This window comes from Lathyrus oleraceus, chromosome 2, assembly GCF_024323335.1.
Source record: "Lathyrus oleraceus cultivar Zhongwan6 chromosome 2, CAAS_Psat_ZW6_1.0, whole genome shotgun sequence".
Lineage (NCBI taxonomy): Eukaryota > Viridiplantae > Streptophyta > Magnoliopsida > Fabales > Fabaceae > Lathyrus > Lathyrus oleraceus.
In genome coordinates, this window is record NC_066580.1 from 254,688,697 (window position 1) to 254,695,687 (window position 6,991).

The window sequence follows — 6,991 nt, forward strand, 5'->3', positions numbered from 1 at the left end:
ATTTTAAGGTGGAAGTTAGGAAATTTCAACATGTCAAAAAAAATTCTAAGTGTTAAACCATATGTTCAATTATTCCAGCTTGGCTAACTTTTTATGTGAGCTCCAATGGAGAAACGTGTCTTCGTCAAAGTTGTAGCTCTTTAAAAAACCTTCAAAATGGTCACAAATGTGACCTCATTTGGATTTGGGATGAATGAGTTATGCATTTTTTAAGTTAAGCAAAATCACTTGTTTAATGGTATCCTCATATCACATGCTCATAAATGTTAAATTAGCTCTTCCTCCAAAAATAAAAGTTTAAGTAGACACCTTGAATTTGATTGTGCAACTTGGAAATCTTTCATCTCATAAAAATTGAGCAAGTTATGGCCTTGGGAAGTTGACTTTCAAATTAGGGTTTAGACAAAATGACCTATAATCTTTCAACATAAAAAATGACTTTCCAAGCAAAACTAGCTCTAGACCTCAACATGAAAGTTGTTTGGAATGTCATTTAGAGTAACGTTTCTTTTGGAATAATTTACATATGATGAAAAGTGTAAGAGATAGGGTCTAGGGGACCCTAGTTTTGATAAGATGAATTCCTCTGGTCAACCTCCATTAACCAACTTGCTAGCTTGCAATTCTATTGACTCTTTGGATTCTCGGGAGATCATATATGCATAAGATGATGAAATTTGATATGCCCCTTGAAATATTTGATCAATTGGTGAAGAAGCTTGTTGAAGAAGTTACACAAGATACCCAGATGAACTAGGGTTTCCAAGGCAAACCAATTCCAAACTCTTGAAGAATTCTTTATCAAAATTACACGTAAAGATCATGGGGACTCATATATGATTCCTAGAGCCTTTGTGGATCATTCCTTGGTTAAGCTCTTAGCAATGAGGGTCTTAAACCCTAAATGTGAACTTGATAGATCAAAGGTGATCATGTGCCTCACCTACAAAAAGGTTACACAAATGCACATATTTTTTGTATTTTGGTTAGTAAATGATAAAATAATAAGTATGATACAATCACATGATACTTGGTGATCTCTCCCAAAACAAACCCAATGAGTAAGGGGTAAGGAGGGTGTCAAGGTATGATCTCAATGCCAATGCATATGATGAGATATCATGAGGGATCTTAGGGTTAAAATTGGGGTCTTACACACTGCTAACAGAACTTCAATAAAGTCTTAACAAATTGTACTTAGCTAACTACAATAATTGCTAACTAATCTTTTCAACAGTTTGTCACATAAACAATATTTAATCTAACTTTGAATCAATATTTAACAGGACCTGCATCAATTAGCTCATAACAGAGGCATTCAAGCTAGTACATCCTCAAAGCATTCACCTGCATAATTAATTAGTATTTCATCAGTTCATAGCAGATTGTCAGCATATGGTTCATCACATACATTCACATATTCGCATAATATGGTTCGATTCAGACATTCATCCATGTAGAAACTTTGTCACTTGATTACTGAACTATTGAGTACCAAGCTGACAGAAGTTGAAGCAGGATCAACTTCATTCATGAAGTTGGCAACTAAAAAAGGAGAGACAATTGGCGCAATTTCAAAAAACAGAATTATTTTAGATATTTCATTTTTTACTAATCGTTTCATTCATAATTGAATAGCTACCCAAGAGTCTATAACAGGACGCGGAAACTAACTGAAAACATGATTCCACAACCAACCTAGCAAACCACAACCAACTTAACAAACTCTAACCACCCAACTAACTCACTAACTGATTTAAAATCATAACAGAATTTCCAAATAACCAACTCTAACAAACTTTTAAACCATTCTAACAAAAAATTGGAGGTAAGTACAAGTTCTTACACACTATAAAAGATAACCTCATTGTGATTTCCAGAGGATTTTTTTTGCCTGCAGATTCCAATTCTTCTCCAATTCAACCTCTTCATTCAATTCTTCAAATCTTCTTCCATCTTTTTCTTCAATCCTCTTCCACCATATCCATGATGCTCACCCTCAACCAATGGAGAGCTTCCTTCATTCTTTGAGCAGAATCTCCCAAGTGCTTGTAACCTTGAAACCCAAGCCTCACAACCTCACCAAATCATAGATCAACAACGGTAAGACGAAGAAGGATCATGAGTGTCCAAAACAGAAAGAAGAAGTTAGAAGCAAAGATGATTTGCTACCTGCTCGCGTCGGGACGACGATTCGATGTTCCAAAGAATTGAATCGAGTTTGGAGTTTTGTTCTGTGAATCTTTCCGTTGTCGACGGCAAGCTAGTACTGCCGTTCGAAAATTCATCTTCACTGTCGTGTTGACTCACCTTCGATCGTTCATCATCTCTTACTTTTTTTTCTGCGGAGCCTTCATCACTTATCTCTGAACAAAATCAGAATCTCCCAAACACTTTCGATCTGGAATTTATTCAATCACCCGCATTGGTAACAGATCATTCATCCAAAATAGAAAGAGGGAAATCGTCGCGTAAATCAATCCTTCATCTATCTTCACGACAATTCAATAATCGCCACGGAATCCATTTCACAACAATAGCAAGAGAATTCGAGAGGAATTATAAGTTGAAATCATAAGGGATTAGAAAGATTTTAATACCACTTTGGGATGGAACGTCGATTCGGTGAGTTTCTTATTCTTTTCGATATTACTTCCATGTGCGTAAAGATGTTGGATTGTGAATGTTGGGCGGAGATTTAGGGAACGGAAGTTGAAGTCAAAGCCGTGTTCTTTTTCTTTTTCTCCGTTTTCGTGTGGGTGAAGATGTTGGATCGTGAATGTTGGGTGGATATTTAGGGAACGGAAGTTGAAGTCGAAGTCGTGTTCTCTTTCTTTTTCTCTGTTTCCGTATGCGTGAAGAGATTGGATCGTGAACATTGGACGCTGACATCTGGAACAGAAATTGAAGTCGAAGTCATATTCTCCATTCTTCCCGTCACAAATTTCCTAATTGATGAAGAAGAATCCATGATTCTGAGCGACACCATGTTCGGCGCTGGTGAGTTGTGGCATCAAGTTCGTGAACTTTGGCCATGTATGGAGTAAGAAGACCGATTCAGGCCATTCGAACCTGGGTGCGGGTTGGGCCCGAGGCCCAAAGCTTTCCATACCTCCTCCTTTCTGCATTGCCCAAATTTCTCTTTCTGCACCCTCCCTCTGTGGGCCTGCACAGTCTTGATCCACCAGGCCCACTCTCATTCTCTTGGGCCTTTCCTTTGGTTATTTCAGGTTATTGTATCTTTGCTTAGGCAATTTTAGGATATTTAGTTAGTGATTAGAGTTTTGGTTATTAGGATACTTAGGATTTTCATGACGATCAGTTTAACTAGCTTAAATAGAAATCCATTTAGTTTAATTTTTTGAAATGGTTAGGAATATGTCTTGATTAGTAATTAGAAAATTAAAGATTTTTTAGCTTAATATGCTCTTAGAAATAGAAATGTTTAGATTAGATTAGTCCTTTAGGATTTAAAACAATTTAGGATTTAGAATTGATTTTAAGTAGGATTTCAAGATTAGGATTTCAAGATTAGGAGTTCAATCTAATATCATTTTTGTAAATGACAATTTTGCCCTTTAGAGGAAATTTTAGGCATTTTATCCACTTTATGGCATGATCCCATTAGGATTAGAATTTGACATTAAGATGTAATCATTTCCTAACATTTGTAGATCCCTTTAGGACTTATACATCGATTTTTAATCAATATTTTAACCGATATGTACATGTTCCCTTAGGGTTTCTAAATTAGAATTTTCAATCAATTTTAATAAATCAATGCATGATCCCTTAGGGTAGTTTCTAACATTTACTAACTTTGATTAGATCCAACCTAGTTCCCTAAAACCAAAATAAATCCCATGGTTAAATTGATCAAAAGAAATTTTGATTGATTAAAACCTTTGAACTTGTATAATCCCACAGTCTAGATTAAGTGGCCAAAAGACCCTTGATCACTTAATAAGACTTTTCTTCCAAGCTGTGGAGCTCAAGGCCTCAAGACAAGATCTTCAATCAAGGCATCCTCAGCCATACCAAGTTGCGGATTATTCAAGCACATCAAAGGTGGCATCTTCAAAAACTTGTCAAATCAAAGTTAGAAATGTGTGGCACGAGCCTTAAGCAATAGAGAAGAAGTGGGACTGGAGTGTTCCTACGCCCATTCTGAGTAACTTTGGGTATGGGACGTATGACCCAGCGCTCATCGTATTCGCCTCTATTCATAGACTTTAGCACAATTATACGATTGACAAATCTCTCCCTTCACAAATAAAAAACAACAAAAGCAAGGATTACGTCAACAAATTATCAATCATGAATCAAGTTGTACGATACGAGCCTTAAGCAATAGAAAAGGAGTGGGACTGGAGTATTCCTACCCCCATTCTAAGTATCTTTAGGTATGGGACGTATGACCCAGCGCTTATCGTATTTACCTCTATTCATAGACTTTAGTGCAATTTGAATCAAACGATTAATAAGGTCTTTGTATCGGGAAATTCATGATCATCAAGCTAATACAAGTTAGAGATCAAATAACAAGATTCGCCACCGCGCTTTTATTGTTTCCAAGGGAAAAGGGGAAAAGTACGAACAAAACCCAAATAGTAAGAAGTTTTCAAATAAAAACTAATAAAAGTCAGAGATCAAAGGTAAGGGGGTTGGTTACACAGAGGGAAGGTATTAGCACCCAAAGTGTCCTAGGTACTCCTAGGGAGCCCTTTTTGTGTGCATATGTATTTTGTACAAAGTGATGTTTACAAACAAATAGAATTGGGGGATGATAAAAGAATTCATTAATTATATTTTTGTGTTTGACAAGACCTTCGGTCTTGTGCCTACGTACCAACATAAAAATGAGGGATCAAAACCTCGTAGTTCGTGCTACAAATTTCAAAATGAGTTAGTTGATTTTAACAAAATTAAGTTTGAAAGGCACAAAGGCCTAAAATGATTTGAATGGGTTAGTTCTTTTTTTTTGGCTTTTTGAAAGTTTAAGTCAAGTATAGTTAAGTTTATTTACAAGTTTGATTTAAGAAAATAAGTTTGAAAATGCAATGGCATAAGGCCAAAGTTTCTATCTTTTTTTAAAAGTGGTCAAAGTTTAGAACAAAATTAGTTCACACAAAGAAGTTTTGAAAAATGGAGGGAGAGATTTTGAAATTAAAGAAATGGGGAGAAAGATGAAGAGACTATCCTATGCACAAAAATTTAAAAGTTTAGAGTTGAAAAGATCTGACCAAATGGGTAGCAATCCAATAGACAAGTATGTCAATAGAAACCCAGAATTCCCTTGGACTTTTAGAATCAAACAACACACAAATGCACAATTATATCAATCTTGAAGAGAAAAGGCATCAAATAAAGATGGCCTCATCCAAGCTTATCCACTTTATGATCTTATTCAAAATGGCCCATGTAGCAGATGAATCCCACAAGTCACAGGTTCAACATAACAGCTTAACAATGATCAATGTTGCAGATGAACTTGAGATATCTTGAATGATGTATCAAATGAATTTCAAATTTCAAGAACTTGGTTCTTCAACAAATTGGCATTGGCCAAGTCCAATAGCAAAGGAATATTGCCTAAGTTCTAAGTCCAATTGGTCCACTGATCAAGCCAACAGTCCACACAAAAGTTTTTTAGGGTTTTTGTTGTTATTATGTACATTAATGGTCAAAGACCATACAAACAAGCAAAGTAGCACAAAACAAAATATATCATACAATATGGTCCAAATGGACAAAGTGAAAATTACATTAACATAAACAAATAGAATGATATGTATAATGGCAAATGATAATAGAGTGCTAAAAGTAAATTGCATTAAAAGTAAGAGCTTGAAATTAAACGTTAATGGTTAGTAAGTTAGAAGTTAGTTTTGTTTTGCTTTTGATTTCAAGACATTCTTTGGAGAACACTCAACCCACTTGCAACAAGCATGGATCCTTGAACCAAAACATCTTCAAAAGGAAGGAAAGAAGACCAAGTTTCCACACAATACTATGGAAGAGGGGAGACTTACAATCTCACTAACTAGAATGCTTATGCCTTTTGTATCACAAATTTAGGGCTATGTTAAGCAATCGTAATTGGACTTATGTAGAAGTCACAACTATTTGAGGTCGGGCAATGGACTTTTGGTGTAGATGCATGTTGGAGACATAGTATTATGAACTATGCTCATTAAACATACCACACACAAAATATATGCAAAAGGTGTGGCTTAATCTCATCCATACTCAAGTTAATCTTTCAATCAACTAGCATTAGGACTTTGAGATGTCATAGGCCAAATGGAAATTAATGAATGAAGAAGGGGAATTAGATGAAGGGGAAGGGGATGAATGAGATCAAAAATTGGTCAAAGGAGGACTTTTACCAAATTAATATCATTCATTCATTTTGGGAGATGGAATGTACATTCCATCAATCCCCTAAATCCAATGATATTAACTTGACAAAGACAAATCAACCTTGACCAAGGCCCAACAACAAATAAGAAACTCAAACAAGTCAATACAAAATGGTCAACACAATTAAAATGACATTTATTCAATTAAAAATAATAAAATAGTGCATTAAATTTAAATATGTTTTGTCCAAATCCTAAAATCTCATCAAAACACCAAAGAAATGGCCATGAGATTTATCATACGTCAAACAACGTCAAAGGATCTTGGAGAAAAAATTTCATAGTTTTTGGACATTTAAAAATATTTTTAAACAATTAAAAACAAATTCAAAATCAATTAATTCATGAAAAATATTAATAATGATCCAAAAAAATAATTTTAATTCAGAATGTGAAAGAGAAAAATATTTGAATTTTTTTGGTGAAAGTCTCATATTTTGGATCAATATTGAATTTAATATGAATTATTGAAGAAAATGCAATTAAAATGAAATATCAGAAATTCAAAAATATGTGGACCATCAGATCTCCCTCATTAATTGAGGTGGCAAATTTGATGATCCAAATCG

The 6,991-nt window shown here is 34.8% G+C and overlaps 1 long non-coding RNA gene across 2 annotated transcripts; it reads right to left on the bottom strand.

The window, feature by feature from the left end:
- Positions 1-315: 315 nt before the first annotated feature.
- On the bottom strand, positions 316-3,414 carry LOC127119060 (uncharacterized). 2 transcript variants are annotated; one of them, XR_007802581.1, is made up of 3 exons: positions 2,173-3,035; positions 1,847-2,078; positions 466-1,347 (listed from the first exon to the last, which is right to left on the bottom strand). It is a non-coding gene; the product is annotated as an uncharacterized LOC127119060 (long non-coding RNA). The 2 variants fall into 2 exon arrangements; XR_007802580.1 differs by having other exon boundaries at positions 316-1,347; positions 1,847-3,414.
- Between the last annotated feature and the right edge of the window lie 3,577 nt (positions 3,415-6,991).